The 22,522-nt window shown below is 41.0% G+C and overlaps 1 protein-coding gene and 2 long non-coding RNA genes across 3 annotated transcripts in view; 1 reads left to right on the forward strand and 2 right to left on the reverse strand.

Annotated features, from left to right (window-relative positions):
- Positions 1 to 22,522, reverse strand: part of LOC309693974 (immunoglobulin lambda-1 light chain-like) — a 255,987-nt gene that overhangs the window by 106,969 nt on the left and 126,496 nt on the right. The window lies entirely within an intron of this gene.
- Positions 1,845 to 4,575, forward strand: LOC309693632. Its single transcript, XR_014272683.1, has 3 exons — positions 1,845 to 1,930; positions 2,722 to 2,832; positions 3,396 to 4,575. It is a non-coding gene; the product is annotated as an uncharacterized lncRNA (long non-coding RNA).
- Positions 13,766 to 17,241, reverse strand: LOC309693344. Its single transcript, XR_014272630.1, has 4 exons — positions 17,170 to 17,241; positions 16,639 to 16,718; positions 15,034 to 15,129; positions 13,766 to 14,251 (listed from the first exon to the last, which is right to left on the reverse strand). It is a non-coding gene; the product is annotated as an uncharacterized lncRNA (long non-coding RNA).

The following is a 22,522-nucleotide window of genomic DNA, read 5'->3' on the forward strand; positions in this document are numbered from 1 at the left end:
TTCTTATCCTCCCTCGCTGGTGTCTGATCTTCTTTTCTGTGCCTCTTTGCTGACTTTAAGAACGCCCATTTAGGATAGCCGCACGTTTTGAGTCCTTCCTTTACATGTGTGTGTTCCTTCTTTTTCCCTTCAGGCTTAGAGGGAACATGTTCTGCCCGGTGGTGTAGGGTCCTGATTACTCCAAGTTGATGGGAGTCAAAGAGGAGGTACTGGTCTGTGTGTGTGGGCTTCCAGTAAACTTCGATGTTGAGGTTGCCATTCTCCTCAATGAGCACAGCGCAGTCCAGGAAAGGCAAACAGTTTTTATCCACGGCGTTAATGTGCGCAGTGAAGGATTCCACTATTTGTCTTTTGATTTTGACCCAGGTGTCGTCTACATATCTGTACCAGTGGCTGTGTACTCTTCCTTTGAAAGAGCCAAGAGCCTTTCTTTCCACTTCTTCCATATAAAGGTTGGCTACAATAGGTGACACGGGGGAGCCCATGGCACAGCCATGTTTTTGTCTGTAGAAGCCTTTGTTGTATTTGAAGTATGTTGTGGTGAGGCAGAGGTCTAACAGTGTGCAAATCTGATCGGGTGTGAAGTTGGTCCTGTCCTCCAAGGAGCTGTCTTCTTGTAGTCGTTTTCTGACAGTCTCCACTGCCTCCGTGGTGGAAGAGAGAGACTACATCAAAGGACACCATGGTTTCATCTGGGTCCAGGGTAAGCTTCTGGACCTTGTCGGTGAAGTCGGTGGAGTTCTTGATGTGATGTGGGGTGTTCCCCACAAGAGGTGCTAGGACGGTAGCAAGGTGTTTCGAAATGTTGTAAGTGGCTGAGCTACTGTCACGGTTCGGCATGGCAAACTGTGGGGGGTGTGGGGAAGGAGGACCCAGGCGCGGTGCTCTATGTACAAGCAGTGCGTTTATTTACAGTGATGGAACTGATACACAACAATAATACATCCCCGTGTGCTCTCGACTTCCACTCTGTGTCTTCTCCCAGTGTTTGTGCTCATGTGTCTGCTCCCTCGTGCCAGTGCACTCTGTGTCTGCTGCCCTGTCGTCCAGCAATCCTTCCTGGGAAAATAGAGGCAGTAGTTAGTACCCTCAGTTCACTGGGTAAGCTCACACTCACAAACAGACCAGCTGAAGAACTGACGGGAAGTCTCACGAAATGATCCCGCGTCGGTGGGAGCTCCAAGACTCTCTTAAGTAGCTCCCCCGACGAGGCCTGATCAGCAGCAGGTGTGTGGCTTCGGGTGTGGCCAGTCCGCCAGCAGGGCCACACCCTCAGGAAATCACATGATAGGGTGGGGCCAGGTTTCACAATGAGCTTACCCGAAACCCTGGCTGATTGTGACCCACACCCGTTTTCACACCTTGGCTCATGTGATAAGGTAGAGGATCATCATGGGGTCCTTTTGTCCTTCTTTGGGGGGAAACTCCCACTGGGTTTAAATCTGGGACTCCCCATCATTTGACCTTAGAACTGAAGAAGCTTCTCGGATGAGAGGTGAAACGTCTTCAAGCAACTCAAAGAAGTCCAGACGCTTTTCTTTCCAAGCTCCTTAGACTACGATGACCTGGATGACTGAGAACCTTCACAGTCTGTATTTTTGCCAACTCTGAGTCACTCCACACAACATTTTCCACATGTATAAAAGACTTGTTTCTTTGTTGACTCTCTAACACACACACACACACACACACACACACACACACACACTGTTACTAAAGTGTGTGTCTGAAAAGGAGAAGGGAAACACAGCTGGGACTAATTACACAGACGAGATGGGGAACAGAGGCCGAACATAAAGCAGGACTGTCAAAATAAAACAGGAAGTACACGACAGACACAGAGGCCCACACTAGACACCGCACAGAGGGAACACTGAGTACAGGGACAGGAGCAACATGAGAGACGACTGACTGGGGAACAAGAACAAAGGTGAGGACAGAACTAAACCCACACTAAACATGGAGGCGCCAGAATGAAACCTAAGAACTAGACTTAACAGATCAAAGAAGGACTAGAGCACTAAAACAGAAACCAAAACATTAGTAATGAAAAAGCATGAAGTCACAGATTAATAAAAATAATAACTCAGGACCGTGACAAGTTCAGATTGGTGCTGAGTTAGAAGAGAAAACTGACCAGAGGCTCTTTCAGTCATGAAGCCTCCATCTTCACGTTGTCACATTCATGGAAAGTTCACGCTATGCAGTATGAGGTTAGTCTGTAGGTGTGAGCAGACTCACTGTAAACTGAAATGGATGGATCTGCATACAGTCTGTTTCCTCAGCACGAGTGTCTGCAGCCAAAGATATTTCAGAAGCACACATCCTCTCTTCTTGCTGGACTGGGAGGGAGCACAAACTGGATTCAAACATTACAGAAACACTACATACATTAATGTTTAATGAAAATTAAAACAGCGCTTCCAAAACAATCACTGGCTTTCAGAAATTCATGTTGGGGAAAATGAGAGCACATGAAAGGTTTTTTTTTCTTTCTTAAATGCAGCTTCATTGCAATGAACCATCTCTTAACAAAGAAAGGTAAAGAAGACATGTTTTATAACTTTCCTGATCTGCTCGATGTTTGTATTGCTTTAAGTATTTTATTGCCAAACCTGTAATCCTGTCTGATCATGAACTGGGTTATACTGGGTTACAGTTGGCTACTGACTCTCTAGCAAGTCACTATCAAACAGCTCAATTCACTAATTCTCTACACAGGAGCGCTGCAAATTGAGAACAGTGAGGAGTCGGATCAGGGGAAATATGAATGTGTCGCCACAAACAGCCTTGGTGTGCGTTACTCTGGTCCCGCCAATCTCTACGTACGAGGTAAAATGTTTCTCTCATTTGTGGAGTTAATCAATAAGGTCATTGTGATATCTCATGAAATCACACAACTCTTTAAACCCTCGCCCCTCATGGTTTGATTTAAGCCCTACTATGGGAATGTGCAGACAGTGTTTTAACGGCATCTTCTCGTATAACTCCAGCTGCCCCTGACACAGGGAGACAAATCACTCATTATACTTATAAAATGCTTATTAGTGTTTTGGTAAGAAAGAGATGGGCTCGGCTAACATTTCATGATTTCATTAAAAGCATACAGTCGTGTATCATAGAGGCTGTTTTATGGATGAGTGATCAAACACTGTTCTCACGCCCACCAATAACACACTCTGCTGTGAGACCTGCTTTAAATGTGCTTGTTATGTTATTCCATTATTCTCTTTGTGCTTGTCTGCACATCTGGACAGAAGCAATCAGCCCTGCATTCTGTCAGCTGTTCTGAGTCAGTCTTTGCCCTCAAGATGCTGTATGGGCGTAACTATTCATAACATCACAAAAAGCATTATAATGACCTCACATATTCCTTTTTCTTTTTATTTCGTTAGTACGAAGAGTCCCGCCCAGATTCTCCGTTTTACCCTCCAACCAGGAAGTGATGGCAGGCAGCAGTGTCAGTCTAACATGTGTAGCAGTGGGCTCACCAATGCCATATATCAAGTGGACCATGGGCTTGGTGGACCTGTCCAAAGAAGACGAGATGCCATTAGGGCGCAGTGTGCTGGAGCTCACCAACATTCAAGAATCAGCTAACTACACATGTGTGGCCATGTCTAGTCTGGGCATGATTGAAGCTACTGTTCAGGTTACTGTGAAAGGTGAGAGCTGATTTCAGATCAGTGGTTCTGTTGATCTGAGATTTCACAAAAGTGTGAATTCTGATGTTGATTTGCCTACAAATGTAGTCGTTGATGAAACAGCCCAAATTCGTTACAGATACTGAAGTCGTTCTGGTTTTTAGTAAAATGTTTGAAGGGACTGATACAAAAGCTTGTAGGTATTTCTTCCTGTATGTTGTTCTTTTTGGTGTCCAAGTGTCTGTATGAGTGTGACTCCAACCAACTCTGTGTTTGTGACGTTGGCACTGTATCGTCTATCTGTAGCAGGGTAGTGTAATCAGTGTAATCTGTCGTGGTCCCTGTGTCTGCCTGGCTGGCCCCACAAGGCCACATGTGTTTATTGTTTTGCTTTCTCTTTTCCTCGTCATTCTGACTGGGCGGAGCTCACTGTGGGCTTCACGCACCTGTCTCCCATTACGCTGCTGTTGTGTTTGCCATTTAAGGCCAGGACGCAGATCCTCTCATCACTGGATGATTGTGCGAGACACTTTTCCCTGGACCTGTGACCTACCTGCTGCTTGGGACATGAATGATTGGGTGTGTAGAATCGTGAGGTGGAGTGTGAGTGTGAGAGAACCTTCACTTTTCCTGAACTTTCCTTTTCCTGGACCTGTGGAACCCCGGATTCCCCTCCACATGTATATATATTGTAAATAAAACCTGTACTGTCTGCGCCTGTGTCCTCCCCAATATCCAAAATGATCAGAGTGTTAAAATAGAGCTTTTCCACATTTGCTAATGGCAAAGGATCTTAATTCTTATTCAAAGATAAATTAAAGTATAATTTTGCTTAATATGTTAATAGTGAAAATGGCTGTTCTAATGTCTGAATGTTATGTGTGTGTGCACATGATCCAGCTTCAACCTCGGCAGTTCTGTGTCTGCAGGAATGTGGAAGATAAGAAACGTGTCACCAACACATGATTATACATGTTTTTGACTAAGAGGTATCAAGTGTATTAATGATTAAACACAGAATCACAATTTATGTGGTTTTACTGATGGTTAATTGTGCTTAATTGCTTGATACTGATAAAAATATAACCTGGTATAAGTTTAACCGATATTAAAAAAACTAATAATAAGAAGAAAATATAATTTCTAATGATTATTCTAAAAACAGGCCTGAAGCTGAGAGCTTGGCATTTGTGGAAAGATGGGAGAGAATGAAAGACGTGGAGAAGCCAAACGATGTCTGACTTTACAAATATATGATTTAATAAAAATAAATTGTATTGAGTATATTGTGACCATGAAACTGAGTTAAAAAGTATTTCTATACAACCCAAATCAAAGGGATTATGCTGAAATGAAAGTTCTTGTGAAAATGTTCTGATGGAGCCTAATTGAAGACCAAATGGTATAAACTGAATGAAACAGGGAGTGAAGCATATCCATATTAGAGATGGCGTGATAACACTTTTTTATGTCCGGTACGATGTCATAAATTTGGATATCTGCCAGCATCCATGTGAATCTGATACAGTCTATTTTATATTCAATAAAACTGATTTTAATGTCTTGCTGCATTTTGTACAAGTTCATACTAAAATGTTAAAGACAAAACACTTAAGCTATTCTTTTATACTTGTATATGTAACACGCGGCGACACTAAAGCGGTCGCGCCAGAATGTCACGCTAAAAAGAAAGATTCTTTAAAATACAAGGGGGAGCAAGCGAGTCAGATACCACGGGCACAGAGAGGAAGCAGGTCTGATCAGAAACAGTTTATTACTAGGCCAGAGAGCACAAATAAAAACACCCTTAAAATGTACGTAATAAAATGTTGTCAATCTACTAAAACTAAATAAAACAATTCTAAAACCCGTAAAACTACCATTTTCTACATTCACTAAACCCCCCCTGCTATAATTATGCCACATGTTCATTATGGGTCCATCAGCAGGCCAGGAATTCCTTCTTTAGAGCAGAGTCCACACCAGCCTCGTCTTCGGCAGACAAGAAAGAGCCTCCCATCTTCTTGTCCTTCCGCTGGCCCATCACTTCCCAGCCCAGCTTGTGTTCTGCACCCGAATCCATCATGCGACCACCGCCACAGCTCCCCTTGCGTCGGTTTCCTGTAAAATAACAAATAGGGGCCAGAACAATGGTCCCAGAAGCGGCCCTGGCTCATGGCCATGGCGACCCTCTCCCAATCCAGCTGCACCCAGTAAACAACAGTAGAGACCATCCATCTTCATCCGCTTTATCCGAGGCCGGGTCGCGGGGGCAGCAGCCTAAGCAAAGAGGCCCAGACCTCCCTCTCCCCAGCCACCTCCTCCAGCTTATCCGGGGGAATACCAAGGCGTTCCCAGGCCAGCCGAGAGATATAATCTCTCCAGCGTGTCCTGGGTCTGCCCCGGGGCCTCCTCCCGGTGGGACATGCCTGGAACACAATGAACTCACCCGAAACTCTGGCTGATTGGGACCCACACCCAGTTTCACAGCTTGGCTCAGGTGATTAGAGGATCATCAGGGGGTCCTTTTGTCCCTCTGTGGGGGGATACTCCCACTAGGTTTATATCTGGGACTCTCCACCATTTGACCTTAGAACTGAAGAAGCTTCTCGGATGAGAGGTGAAACGTCTTCAAGTAACTTAAAGAAGTCCAGACGCTTTTCTTTGCAAGCTCCTTTGACAGCTCTAATAGTAATTTAGGATTGGCTTCGCGGGCCAAATGTAATTAGGCTGTGGGCCAAATTTGGCCCGCGGGCCAGAGTTTGACACCTATGGTCTATAAGATTGCTAAACAAGGGGGAGGGTGCATCCGACCTCCTCGGCTGTAATTGGTCCAGCCCAGAGTCGATCATGACCAATTGGCCAATCCAACACCTTTCATTATTTATACCCTTCCAAAAAAAAAAAAAAATCGATCGGCCCATAAAAACAAAAAATCGCCATCGGGCATACCGGGCCAGTCCAGCTATGAACAAACAGCAATAACAGTGTAGTTGTGTTTGTGTGAACAATAAAGATTTGAAGATGAAGAGTTTGATTCTACTTTCATTGTGTGATCAACAACAACCCGTGTGAGTGAAGCACAAACTGACTGTATCCAAACTTGCTCTCCTGCAGCAGACGGGCTGTGTGGGTTTCTGCTCTGCAGCCTCCACACCGTTAGCTGTGGCTTTCACTTTAATAACACAATGACAGTTACAAGCAGGAACTCTGCTTCAAGAATGATTCCAGGAAGGATCTGTGTTCTTCACCTGTGAGAGAAACAGCTCAAATCCTCAACTCACAGCTGACAAATGAACTTTAATGGAATCAAAGGAGAGACCATGAAGCCCTATTAATCCCTGCAGCCCACAGATAAGACTGCCGTCTGACTAAAGGCATTTTCTTCACAGCATAAAGTTTAAAATGAAGACTCAAGGAGAAGGAGCGCCATCCTGTGGTGAGTCACAGGAAGTCCAAAGAGATCCAGACAGCTGGTTGAAGATGAATTTCACTTCACCTGGAAGTGGAGGAGAGCAGGAGGCTGCATGTGGAAGTGACAAAAAGCTGCAGTCGACTGTGTTTCCAGCAGAATCTCTGCTGGCTTGGTTTTTACAAATAATAATAATAATAATGGATTGGATTTATATAGTGCTTTTCAAGGCAACCAAAACGCTTTAAAATACCACTATTCATTCACACACTGGTGGAGGCTACAGTTGTAGCCACAGCTGCCCTGGGGCAGACTGACAGAAGCGAGGCTGCCATATCGCGCCATCGGCCCCTCTGGCCAACACCAGTAGGCGGTAGGGTAAAGTGTCTTGTCCAAGGACACAACGACCAGGACAGAGAGCCCGGGGATCGAACCAGCAACCTTCCGGTTACAGATGCGATTCCCAACCCCCTGAGCCACGGTCGCTGCTGTGGGCTCTCTCTGCTGATCATTGTTTGCCAGAACTGTTTAGACTTTGCTTCTCATGTTTGACATCGATTCTGATGTTTGTGCGTCTGAGAACAATGTTAAGTTTTCGCTCACAACAGGCCATGATGAGCAGGAAACAGGAATATGACTAAAAATGAATTTCTCTCTTCATGTGTTAATATGGTATACGCGTGCGCTTGACTTTCTGAAAAACAACAATAAACGTTGTTTTTCTAAATAGACTGCTGCACTGATACAAAATAAGTTTGAGTTGATGTGACAGTGACAACATTTTTAATGACGATGCTCCTCTAACCGTCCTGACAGATATTAACAATACTAACACCTGATTTTTAAAGAAACTCCTCTGTGTCATTTTAAGACCTAGATTCAGGTGGGTGATTGTACTGAGTTCAGCTGTGTGTGGGTGGAGGGCTCAGTGGGGAAAAAGGTTTACCGACAACAACAGAAAATCTAAAGTACAAAGAGGGAGGAGAGTTGATGAGCGTGCAGCTTCAGATATGAATCTGTTCTCAGTGGTTATTAGAAGAGAGAAAAAAAGATGTTGACAGCCAATCAAAACTTGCTCTCCTGCAGCAGACGGGCTGTGTGGGTTTCTGCTCTGCAGCCTCCACACCGTTAGCTGTGGCTTTCCACTTTAATAACACAATGACAGTTACAAGCATGAACTCTGCTTCAAGAATGATGAAATAATGATAAAAGGCGCTGAACCCTCTGCCTCCTGCTCACGTCCCATGTTTTACTATTTGACCTGAGTTTTCTCTTATTCTTAAGAATTCTGTGGCATTCAGCAGCCATCTGCTTCCCCCAGCACACTACCTTGTCTGGTTCAACTATTATCTTATGTGTCATGGAGCGGCTGTGGGCAGGCAGGAAAGGACCCAAATTCAGACTTTCAGGAACAAAATATAAACTCAAAAACAAGCTTTATTTGCTGACTGGTGATACAAAACTAGACTAGAAAATACTCGAAGAAACACACAACCATGAATGAAAGACAACGTGACAACGAAGACACTAAATCAGGGGTTGGCAACCCTGGGCACGCATGCCGGCACGCTCATAGCTGGACTGATTTTTAGTTTTTATTGTTGTTGTTGTTTTGTTTGTAACGATATAAACAATGAAAACTAGTATGATGGAGTTTCTATACAGCTGGGTGGGTGCTGTGATGTTACTGATAGTGAACTTATTTTATTCATAAGGTTAGTTAGTAGAGCTGCCAACCGTCCCGTAAAAAAACGGAATCGTCTCGTATTCAGAGAAAATACACATTTCATGAATTAAACACAGTTTGTCCCAGACTTCAGCTAGAATGCAAAAAGACACAAAGCTGGAGTTATTCTGGTCTTTACGGTGCAGGGCCTCTTTTTCTCTCCTTCTCTCCCCCTTCGTCTACTGTTGTCACTTCAATCATGAAACTGATCAATGATCAGCTGGTCAGCTTTTCTCTCTTGTTTGTTTATCTCCTACTTTGATCAGAAAGACGAAACCAGCGGATGTTGAGCTAAACAACAGCAGTTAGGTTATGAACTGTTTCTGAGAAATAACACCAGGATTCTTTTCTAAGTGGCTGACAGCTGGTAACTGTGCAGGGGCGGGTCTAGCAAAGTGTTGCCAGGGGTCCATGTAGGGCATTAACAGGGAAAGGGGGGCACAAAGAAATACTTTTCTTTCTTGTTCTCATTTAAAATGTCTCGCTTTCTTTTAATAATTATCTGAATCTTACAACCAAAGTTTTTATCTGATATAAAGCGTATAGAAATCATACATATACCAACAAGACTGTACATCACTGTCACAACAGCGGCTTTTTTTCATTCTTTATGGCTTTTCCTATAATACCTGGTGGTCTCTGGTCAAAATGCCCGGGCTGATTTTTTGTCCCAGTCCAGCCCTGGGCACGACACGAAGAGAATTAATCTGAGAAGGTGCATCAAAAAATAAAATGCAAATGAGCTCGCATAGACACATTAGTTGTGCCGCTTCTTAATGGCGGTATCTGTCAAGAGATTTATTCTAAACGACACTTCTTCAGCTGAGAGTCTAAGAGTGAAGACACACACACGCTGTAGTTTTTACTTGCAGGGCGGTCACAGAGCGCTCACACGAGAGTGGGGGCCCTGTGATCAGCGCTCTGTTCTTGCACTTGTCTTTATTTATACACAAGAAAAATGAATACATTTGTTCAGTGGAATGTTGATACGTGAGCATGTGCGTATGTGATTGTGTGTGTGTGTGTTGGAATGTGGGAAGCAGCCCTTTTTCCTGGTAAGAGCTCAGAACTGCTTGTTCAGCTTCTTTCTATCGCTGTGGGAAGATTCAGAGAAAAATATCAGAACAAGTTTTATAAAGATCAGTTCTAAGCAAGGAAAAGGTCATCATGCAGTATTCTATCACATGTAAACTTATATCATTAAAGCTTATACTGACTACTAAGTACAATTTTCCAGTGACAGTATCTTAGCTAACAACCTCAACTACCAGATTCAACTTGTAATTGGCTAAAAATAACTTAGCCTACCGGTGAGAGGGACGTTGTTAGCTTTCCACATTCCGACACCTCAAAAGCTTCAGGAGCTGTCCGCTCAGCACAGCATTCACAGACAGAATTCACAATGTGTTTTCGGGACTTTCAGGTGTTTGGACCATTTTTTTCTTTTCTGATCAAACCAGAAGCTTTAGTGAGCAGCTGGTTTGTCTCGTATTAAGTGGCTGAGTTAATGCCAGTTAATACGACATCGAAACACAGCTGGAATCCACAGCTGTGCGTGTTCATGGAGCTGTTCACCTGCTGGACATCACTACCTGACAGGTTTAACTGTCTTCAGAACATTGCAGAGGCCTTACTGACAGTGTTTGGCTCTACATGTCTGTGTGAGCAGATTTTCTCTCACACGAGTCCTCAGGCAGCCTCTGAATGCTGGACACTCGGAGACCTGTGTCTCTGAGTGAGAGACCAGAGATCACACTAACATGTGTGTCTCTGTATTAACAAACATGCCATATTGGCCCAGTTAATTTTTCTTATCATTGTTGTGAGGAGACCATAGATAGCATTTGTATTTTCTGTTGTACGGTTCATTTGCTGTTATGGATAAAAAGTCTTTTTTGTTTCAAAATATCTGATAACTATTCGCTGACAGCTGCCGACATCTGTGAACAAATATAATTCTATAAAGTGGTTCTATATAGTGAGTAACTGTTAATATAGAGCGTTATTAAATTTATTGCTAATGCAATCATATGGCACACTGAAATTTTAGATGCACTCATCATCAGAAAGGTTGCCGACCCCTGTCTTACGGCAAAGTGCTTGATCATAGGGGGTCATATGATTGTTGGGTTTTTCTCTGTATGTATTATTGTAGGATCTATTGTACAATATAAAGCGCCTTGAGGTGACTGTTGTTGTGATTTGGTGCTATATAAATAAAATTGAATTGAATTGAACATGTTTAAATTAAATACAGTGTACAAATAAAATAAATAGTCTAAATATTTACATTAAATATAATACATTACATTATTATTTCTGCCTCTGCGTACATAAATGCTGCATGATAACATTTTCTTGCTTTGTCTGTGTTCTGCTTGTTTAGCAGTATGCACATTATCATACATATCAAATACATATCAAAAGTCAAAATCAAAATACTAAACAAAGCAGCCTCTCTGATAAATAAAAAATGTAATTCATATTTCTGTTCAACTGTGCATATACTCTGAGTTTGTGTAAATAGAGCAACAGCTTTTTGCGGTTGACCAATGAACTGGAGGTGAACGGTGAGCAGGAGGGAAGAGTTTGCAGCAGTAGCGTGATGGCAGATTAGACCAGGATCAAAATTGGAGACATAAGACGAGGCTAACACAAGGAGTAACAAGCAAAGTGCTAAACATGAAGGCTGATTTACCACCATAGAGTAGCACTCCAGTGGGCTGGAGTGAAAAGGTTTGATCTGAGAGACGTGGAGGGTGGATTCACAAGGATAATGGGAATATAAATTTCCCTGCAGGAGGACTGATGACAGATTTGATTTCATATGGCCCCCAAAAATGAGGAGTTACTTTGCATGCCAATGATGTTACATAAATTTCCTTTCCAGACAACCATATCTTTTTCCCAGGTCAAAAGGCAGGTGTAGGAGTCTGATGGCGATGTGCATAGTGCCGATTCTAATCAGCACTCTCAATCAGCAGCAGCAGTCTTATCTGTGGGCCGCAGGGGCTGATGGGAGCTTTGAGGACCTGTTAGAAACCACGTGGCCCTCGTCTGATCTCACAGCTCGTCCTTGTTTGGCCTCAGCTGCATCAGAGCGCCACTTCTCCCCAGGTTCACCAGAGGAAACACCACTGCACAAAATGCTTTTCCTCCCAGCTGCTGCTCTGTGCTGTCTGTGTTCAGGTGAGTGTTTCCAGCCAATCAGGAGCCAACAAAGTCAACCTGTAACAAACACTGTCACACTAACCTTCATCTATCTGTCTGTGTCTCTACAGCACTGGTTACCATGGCAGCACAGCTGATTCAGGATGATTTAACATTGACCAGGAGAGTTGGACAAAGTGTCTCCTTCAGCTGTGGAGGGACTGAACAGTGTGGTGCATACATACTCTGGTACCAGAAGAAAGACAGAGCACCACTTAGATTTATTTTTGATATTAATAAAAATAACGGTGACATAGATAGAAGTTACTCTTCTCATCCTCAGCTCGATGACTTCTCTTCTGTAAATACAAATGAAGGCTGGATGTTAGAGATTAAACAAGTGAAATCCGATCATTCAGCCACCTACTACTGTTACTGTCGGTCCCCACAGTGAGAAATGATCCCTGCAGCCTGAACAAAAACCAACAGATGAACAGATGTCAAACAGTGTCTGTGACAGGAAGAGAGCAGTAAACCACAGCCCAGCTTCACATGTTTCACCTCCATCTCAGAGTCACAAACATATTGAGCTCCATGTTGGTTTACTGCTGTAAGAATTAAGATTATTTAATTTTAACAATTGTGTTAGCATGCTAATACGACTATTGTTTGCTAACTAACCAAAAAGCTTGAAAACAAAACACAGGTTTATGTGACAGTTTTGTTATTTAGTGTTCAAGTCCAAGTCCCTTTTTAGTCATCCTTGCCTCCATCCTTCCAGGAATTCAAAAACAGACGTCAGTTACAGCAAAATTGTCACAGTACTGGGTCGTGTGACCCAGTGTTTGAGTTTTTATGTATTTTTTGTATTCATTCATGTTCTAGTTTAGCTCATTTCATTTCTAGGTTGCGGTTTAGTCCTGGTTCTAAGTTCTTTTTGTCATCTCCCCCTGTACTAAGTCTCCCTGGTTCGTGCGTCTACCTGTCATGTGTCATGTCTGTGTGGTCCTTGTTGTCAAGTTCATGTCATGTCTGTCTCCATGTTTCCTGTCTGGTGTTCTTTGTTCATTGTATTTAGTTTCACTTCCCCTGTCCTGTCATTATGTTCATGTGTGTCAGCTGTTCTCCCTCATGTGTTTCCTCTTGCCCTGATCATCCCTGTGGGTATTTAGTCTCTGTGTTTCATTCAGTCTTTATATATTCTGAGCTAAGTTGATCTATACACTGTAAACCCGAACAAGTTGACTGAACTTAAAACTTTTGTGGAAACTGATTACCTCAAAAGATTTAAGTACAAAAACTCATATCTTCTAAGTATGGGGTACTCAAAATTTGTATTTATTGTTAACCTAAAAATTTAAAATTATATTTTATATTTTATTAATTGAGCTTTACTCAAAGACTGTATACTTTAATTTCAATATTTTTGTGTTTCTTGTAGTTTATTATTTTGATGCAACACAATGCAATTATATTACAACCTAAACTCAAATTATCTGATTATTAATTAAAAGATATTTATGTTTCAATGTTTGAGTGTAGACTACTAAAAAAAAAAAAGTACGGAAATTCAGTTACTTTACATTTTGTTTATTTAACATTTTTTCATGAAAATTTAAAAACATCACAAATGTTTTTATAAAACAACTAACATGGACATCGGCACCATAAAGTGAGCATTATAAATTCTGTGTAGAACATTTATCTTTTTATAAAATCACAAAGGGCGACATCAGTCCTAATTGCATCTTTCTCAAAATACACAAAAATGCAAAACAAAAAGTCAAATACTAATCACTTTTTTTAAAATAGAAATGAAAACCAAATTTTTAAAATGGGTACAAAGACGATCAGCTTCCAAATAACCAGATAAGGCAGTCAAGTATAGGAAAATTAGGTAAACTGATGGAGTTAAATCCACCCAAAGCCTGTAGTAAACTTAAAGTGCTTAAAGTGCTTCAAACAAAGTGCTCAGTAACAGAGTGCGTGTCCTAACAAACATTGCCTTATATTCCTTAAGAGCATGTAGGCAGGGGTTTCAGGGGTTTGCCGTCATCAAGCCCCATGAAGATATTTTGGACAAAGGCAAATGTGTGAACCAGCTTCCTGGGGTAGTCTAAATGCACAGCATAGATCAAGCCAAACAATAAAGCAAATGCATTTGCAAATCTGGGAATATCACGCATCACCTAGTCGCCTTTCACCACAACAGCCATGCTTGAGGAAGTAAAATGGACTGGACTGGGAAGCGCTGTCGGTAACCACAGTGAGAAGGGCAACTGGAGTGTCAATGAGGGTCGACTCATCCAATGCGTCCGCCTGGAATAGACACAGTATCAATGGTAAATGGCCTGTATTTGTATAGCGCTTTACACATTCAGTCATCCAGACATTCACACCCATTCACACACACATTGGTGATGGCAGCTACATTGTAGCCACAGCCACCCTGGGGCGAACTGACAGAGGCGAGGCTGCCGGACACTGGCACCACCGGGCCCTCTGACCATCACCAGTAGGCAACGGGTGAAGTGTCTTGCCCAAGGACACAACGACCAAGACTGTCGGAGCCAGGGCTCGAACCGGCAACCTTCTGATTACAAGGCGAACTCCCAACTCTTGAGCCACGATCGCCCCAATTAAATAAGTATGGTTGGTTTGAGAGAATGTGACAAGCATGACCTGTAATCTAGCAAAACATTCAGCAGTGTAGTGGGTTACTTTGTAACGAGTTAGGGTACTCTACTTTTTTTTTGAAAAATGTACATTAACGTGTTAGCTTCTTGCATTACATAATTTGTATTTTTGTTATTTTTCTAAAAAAAAAAGTAATTTTTTATTTCATGACTTTATCTCAAAAAGAAACTAAATCTTGACTTCAGCCTGGTTTTTGGGCCACCTGCAGCATAGCCATAGTGCTGTGATACGCCTGTGCCCTGCTCCTGACCTGTGTATGTGTGTGTGTGTGTGTGAGGGTTTTCTAAAGAGAGGGTATTTTGTTTGTACAATTTGGTAGCTGCTAGGGTATTAAATTGTATTTAAAAAAATCCATAGCATTTTATCTTACTGGCAGAATTTAAGTAATGCAAAAATACACTTACATTACATGTCTAAAAGAATTCTGGGTCCTCCTCCCGCAGGTATACAGGAAGGGCACGAAGTACTGCAGTGCGTTTCACGTTGATATCAGGCGCCTCCTAAAAAGGGAAAAGAAAAGTTCATTTAACGCAAAGTTTTCAGGTGTCATTCTTTGGGGAGAATACATGTTTATGAAACTGCATGACATCAGAGTCTACTAAATTTTGGAGACTTTTCTTTTAAGATACAACCTTTCTGTCTCTTGTGACAGAGAGTCTGTTTCTTAATCATTTGACAAAAACCCTACACAGTATTTTAAAATAGTGTTCTCCAGATCAGAGCTGTAATCTATATAGAACATGGGGTTCAAAGCAAGGAAACATTGTGTGTTTATCAGTGAAACTTTTAATTTGTGTTAATTTTATCATTATCAATATATGGAATCTTCACCTTAAGGGACTTAATGAATGGTTTCTTCTAAAAATTAGAAATGATTGAGTCATTTCACATCATATGAAAATATTAATTTTTAATACAAATTTGGCCCTACAAAAATGGAAACTCAGTAACAAAGATAATGGAGATTCTCTAAACACGAGCGAATATCACAGTAAAATTGTTGATTGTGATTTACACATTGGATGTATCCTCAGTGATTTGGTACAATTATACAACATTTTATAAGAACTGAACAACTGATGAAACAACTTACTTATGTGACCACATATGAAGTGTTATAACTTACCACAAAAGGTGAACTGTGCCACTGACCCTTGGTATATCTGCACATGATAAAAAAAAAAAGCATTATAAATACTAACACAGCTATTAATAATTAGGGGTACATTTAAGATGTTAATGTCACAAAATAAAATAGACTGGTAGAAAGAAGTACAAGGAAATGGTAATGGGGGGAGCCATGAACATAGATCTTTTCAACATGATTCAGTGTGACAAAGCCAGGGCATGATTAAAAAAAAAAACAGGTTGTCACGGTCCTGGGTCAGTGACCCAGTGTTTTGAGTTTCTTGTGCCTCTGAGTTTTTTGTATTATGTTCTTAGTTCTCTTTGTTGTCCCAGCTTGTTCTTTAGTGTAGTGTCTTAGTTTGGTGTTCTTGTATTCTGTTTAGTTCTGAGTATTTGGTAGCTGCCCTCTGTGTTTCTTAGTTGCTCTGTCTCCCCTAGTCTAGTTTGCATCTGTGCTAATTCCTGTTTTACTTTGAAGGTCTGTGTCTCATGTGAGTGTATCCTACTTTGCTCCCTTGTCTCGTCAGTTCTGATTTCTCCCAGCTGTGCTCTCCTTCTGTGTCTCATTCCCCTCGTTACTTCCCATTGTATTTAAACCCTGTGTTTCTCTGAGTCAGTGCTGTGTCGTCCCTCAAGCTGTGTGTTTGCTCGTGTGCCTCTCTGCAAGCTGTGAGTTTATATTTTCCCAGTTTAGTTTTGTATGCTCGTTTTCTGTGACCAGCAATTAAAGCTGTGATTTTGAGTTCATCCCCTGAGTCTGAGTCCTGCATTTTGGGTCCAACTCCTGCCTGCCGCACAGCGATTCATGACACAGGTCTTTTAACCTAAAAATGTTTTAATGGCCATGAAGAAAGGACTCTTCAATAGATCTTTGAACTCACCTGTGTTTACTGTCTCCACCTGAAATTAATTGCAGTCTGAATTTTTTTTTTCTTCTGTCTTTTTGTCTTTGGTCTTCAGCCTTGGAAGAAAAAATAAAAATATTGAAAACCTTATTAGCACGCTAAATATACAACACCTTGCTATATTTCAATTGTTTTAGATAGAAGTTGCCACTGCTAGCTAAGTCACTTTTGAATGATGCTAATGAGAAGGAAAAAAAAAACCTGCCGAACAATGAGGCTGCTGTTGTAAAAACGCCAACTTTCTTGCGTTGGCAAGGGGTCGTTAAAATATCACTAAGACCCTTTCTTTGTGTGATTCTTAGTAAAACTGTGTTTTAATCGGTTAAAACTGACGACATAATCTATGTTTGAAAAAGAGCGCGAACAACAGCGAACAACTATTCACCACCTGGGTCTGTGCTTTTTAACACAACAGCGCATTCGAAAACAAGTTATTGGCTGCAACATATTAATATACTTGCTTTTTTACGGAAAAAATAAACATAACGAAGGTTCCGTTTTACTTACAAGTTTCTCCAAATGTGTTCTCCAGTCGCTCGAGAAGGGCAGCCATATTGAACAGAATTTTCTGTCAACGTCATTCAGGTTAGAGAAGACGTCATGACGTACACATGCGGAGCTCGGAAAAAAAACATTTACTCAAAAATCATAATTAAGAAAGCAGTATTTACTCTTAACCTCTAAGCCATGTACAATTATAACTGTTTGAATCGTTAACCGAACAGAAAAGTTTTAAGTTGTTTCAACTTTGAGGAATTTTAATTGTTATATCGACAAACTTTATAAGTCAGGTAGACTGTTGGGGTTTACAGTGTAGTGTTACATCATATTCTATAAGGATGTTATGTGTTTGTAGACTTTCTGCCCAGTTTGACCCATTTAGCAGAAGTCAGCCTGTTTAAGGCTCTGATATCTATTCTGTATGACTTACAGCAGTTATGACATGGTCTGATTTTCTCACCCAATAAAGGAATATTTCATATATCAGTCTACTCTTCATTCTATCAGACACAGTTATCACAGCTCGTACATTTTAAGGTGATAGGAAATATAAACAAATGCAACTTGAATCTTTACTGAAGCTCAGTATTTGACACAGAGTTCATGTTCACCGCTGTAATAACTAATAATCATTAATATAATAACTTTAATATTGTCCATATTATATTTACATTACCAAAGTGAGATGACTTTAGTCTCATGAACAACATCAGCTAATTGTTATTAACTAGCTAATCTTAAATGACTGTTCAGTACAGACATGAAGCCCAACAATCATGTTTTACAGTCCTGTGGTCTCAGCCTCACATACTTATATAATTAAACAAAGCTAATGTAAAAACAAGTAGGTGATCAAATAAATGTGGTGGAAGTGTATTCTGATTCGGATTGTGCGACTGGTTATATTGTTTCACTATAATGCTTTGGTCCCACAGGGGTCTGCTTCACACCACCCTATTCAGACAGTTACACTTTTTCCCAATTGTTTACACACCTGAAAAAGATGCCTGATGTTGTCAAAACTCTACACACAAATAAAACACATACACACACACAAAAGGGGGAAAACCCTTCAATTCTCCTGCAGAATGAAATGAAACAATGCAATTTTTTCTCAAAATGGCATTTTGTGTCACGGCTCTGGGTCGGTTCGAGCCAGTATTTTGAGTTCTAATGTTTTGGTTTATTTTTGAATTATTGTTTTGTTACTCTTGTCCTTTGTTGATTATTATTAGAATTCAATGTGTCTGTTTATTCATGTTTAAGGATTTGTTCTTCGGTTGTGTCTCACGTTTTGTATAGTTCAGGTTCCATGTGTTATATTATGTCTGTCTCTCAGTGTCGAGTCTGCGTCCTTGTGTAGTGTTTTCTTGTTTCCTGTTTTATTGTGAAGGTCTGCGTCTCATGTGAGCGTGTTCAAAAACCTCCCTTGTCTCATCTCGTTAATTACTCCCAGCTGTTTCTCCCACCTGTGTGTAATCTCCCTGTGTTTCTCTGAGTGTATTTAAGTCGTGTCTTCTGTTGTAGTAGTTGTTGGTCCGTCTGTGTATCTTCCATGTTCCATTTGTGTGTTCTCCCTGCTGTCACCTTCATGTACCATCGTCTTCCTTCATGTTCAGGTTCGTGTTGTGGTTTGTATTTAGCAGTCAGTTGTTCCCAGTATAGTTTAGTTCTTTCTCCGTTTGCCATTTGTCTATTTATATTTTGTATTCAATAAACCACCTTCACAACTGCCTGCAATTGGATCCTCCTTTATTATTTCCACACGGCTCATCTCACTCACCGTGACGTTTTGTTTTCAAATGACACACAAACCATCACATCAATAGACATTTATAAGCACCAGTTGAACACTGATGTGCTCATTGTAAAACACTATGACTCCTTCATCTCCAGTCATCATAATGACTTATTGTAAGCATTTTATTGGTCGGTGTCAGACAGTACATAGGCCTACATAAGTGCATTGTAAAATATTTCAGAATGTTTGTATATAAAACACATAAAGATGTGGTACCAAATATATTTTACTGTATTTTTCCAACAGAAACATTGTCCACAGTGTTCATCCCAGCCAATACAAAGTTCTAGATACTGTGGTCTAAATATAGAAACAACAGAAGAATTTATTGAATGCAGTTGCAGTCAAAACAAAACAACAACTTTGATGCATCCTCTCTTCTGTTTCTGTGTGGCCACAGCACCTCATCAAGATCACAAGCAATATTTTCCCTGCCCAAGCAGCAGGGAAAATATTGCTTAGCCAGGTGAATCCAGCCATGAATAGCATCAGCTGCTATATGTCCACATGCATCGTCCATAGCTTGGGGAACGGGTATATGTGTGTGTGGATTCCGGTCATAGACTTTCCATCTTCAGGCAGAAAAAGATTCCTTAATGGAATTGAGGGATGGAGAATATGGAGGGAGATAAACAACTAAAAGGTGGACAGAGACCAAGTTACCGACTCTGAAACACACATGATACGTAATATAGACTTGGAGTGGTTGCTATTGTGGAGCATTGTCAGAGTATGATTACTGTACAGTACAGTAATTTATAGTGTTGACAGTATGCATCAATTGTGGGATTGTGTGGGACCTACTTGCACATAGTTGTATCACATTTCTTTGACTCTTTCTGAATTGCATTCTAATGGCACCCTGTAGAGCTGCTTCACCTCAGATTATTTCTGTGCAACAGACAGTCCAGTGTTGATAAGCTGACCCTAACAATATTTTGTAATATGTTGTTGTCTTCTATTATTTTTCTTTGTATTTGCTGTAATGTTATGGCGTTATTCTCTAGAACCATATTTATGAATTCAGTCTCCTGTTCAGGAGACAAAGACGTTCTCGACCACCTCGTGCTGGTAAGCTTTCAACTCTGCAATACAAATATAAGTATACTGTAAAATACTGTAAATAGGCCTACTGTGTAGGAATACAATATAGGAATACATTTCCCAAATATGTGAAACATACTTTACAGTATTTTCACAGTCTATAGAACAGTACACAGGCACTGTGCTACAGTAATCAGATTACGTTCTTTGGCCTTCATCCTCCGCATCCTCCTCCTCTTACTTCTTCACAAATAAAATTTTCAAAATTATGAAATTTTTATCATTAGAGAAAAAATTACCAATAATCATCCCACAGATGTAATATTATCTACAGCTACTCTTAGTACCATTGATGTTAAGTTAGACTCTTTCTCTCCAATTGATCTTTCTGAGTTAACTTCAATAATTACTTCCTCCAAACCATCAACGTGTCTTTTAGACCCCATTCCTACAAAACTGCTCAAAGAAGTCCTGCCATTAATTAATTCTTCGATCTTAAATATGATCAACCTATCTCTAATAATCGGCTATGTACCACAGGCCTTCAAGCTAGCTGTAGTTAAACCTTTACTCAAAAAGCATCTCTAGACCCAGCAGTCTTAGCTAATTAAAGGCCAATCTCCAACCTTCCTTTCATTTCAAAAATCCTTGAAAGAGTAGTTGTCGAACAGCTAACAGATCATCTGCAGAGGAATGGTTTATTTGAAGAGTTTCAGTCAGGTTTCAGAGCTCATCACAGCACAGAAACAGCTTTAGTGAAGGTTACAAATGATCTTCTTATGGCCTCTGACAGTGGACTCATCTCTGTGCTTGTCCTGCTAGACCTCAGTGCAGCATTCGATACTGTTGACCATAATATCCTATTAGAGCGATTAGAACATGCTGTAGGTATTACAGGTACTGCACTGCAGTGGTTTGTATCATATCTATCTAATAGACTCCAATTTCTGCATGTAAATGGAGAGTCCTCTTCACACACTGAGGTTAATTATGGAGTTCCACAGGGTTCAGTGCTAGGACCAATTCTGTTTACATTATACATGCTTCCCTTAGGCAGCATCATTAGAAGACATAGCATACATTTACACTGCTATGCAGATGACACCCAGCTCTATCTGTCCATGAAGCCAGATAACACACACCAATGAGTTAAACTGCAGGAATGTCTTAAAGACATAAAGATCTGGATGGCCGCTAACTTTCTGCTTCTTAATTCAGATCAAACTGAGGTTATTGTACTCGGCCCTGAAAATCTTAGATATATGGTATCTAAGCAGATTCTTACTCTGGATGGCATTACCTTGGCCTCCAGTAACGCTGTGAGGAACCTTGGAGTCATTTTTGACCAGGACATGTCCTTCAATGCACATATTAAACAAATATGTAAGACTGCTTTCTTCCATTTGCGCAACATCTCTAAAGTTAGAAATATCCTGTCTCAGAGTGACGCTGAAAAACTAGTTCATGCATTTATTACTTCCAGGCTGGACGACTGTAATTCATTATTATCAGGAAGTCCAAAAAACTCCCTGAAAAGCCTTCAGCTAATCCAAAATGCTGCAGCAAGAGTCCTGACAGGGACTAGAAAGAGAGAGCAGATTTCTCCTGTTTTGGCTTCCTGTTAAATCCAGAATTCAAAATCCTGCTCCTCACATACAAGGTCTTAAATAATCAGGCCCCATCGTATCTTAATGACCTTGTAGTACCATATCACCCTATTAGAGCACTTCGCTCTCGCTCTGCAGGCCTACTTGTTGTTCCTAGAGTATTTAAAAGTAGAATGGGAGGCAGAGCCTTCAGTTTTCAGGCCCCTCTTCTGTGGAACCAGCTTCCAGTTTGGATTCAGGAGACAGACACTATCTCTACTTTCAAGATTAGGCTTCAAACTTTCCTTTTTGCTAAAGCATATAGTTAGGGCTGGACCAGGTGACCCTGAATCCTCCCTTAGTTATGCTGCAATAGACGTAGGCTGCCGGGGGATTCCCATGATGCATTGAGTTTTTCCTTTCCAGTCACCTTTCTCACTCACTATGTATTAACAGACCTCTCTGCATTGAATCATATCTGTTATTAACCTCTGTCTCTCTTCCACAGCATGTCTTTATCCTGTCTTCCTTCTCTCACCCCAACCGGTCGCAGCAGATGGCCCCGCCCCTCCCTGAGCCTGGTTCTGCTTGAGGTTTCTTCCTTTTTAGATGTTTCTGAAACAAAAAGGTTTTGTTTCAGAAAAACCCCTGAAGACCCAGTGTTTTGAATTTTAGTTTATGTTGATGTTTATGGTTTATTTCAGTTCATTAGGTTATCTAAGTTCTTTTTTTAGTTCCCCCTCGTGTTTTTAACCCCTGTGTTAAGTCTCCTTTCTCCTTTATGTGTTTCATGTCTGCATGTCTTTTGTTGTCAAGTTCATGTTGTCATGTCTGCTTTCCATTATGTTTCCTGTTTTATTTTGAAGAGGTCCTGTGTTCTATGTGTTTAGTTTTACACTCCCCTTGTGACGTCGTTATGTTCATGTGT

The sequence above is a fragment of the Aulonocara stuartgranti genome (assembly GCF_965226115.1).
Source record: "Aulonocara stuartgranti genome assembly, chromosome: 18".
NCBI lineage: Eukaryota > Metazoa > Chordata > Actinopteri > Cichliformes > Cichlidae > Aulonocara > Aulonocara stuartgranti.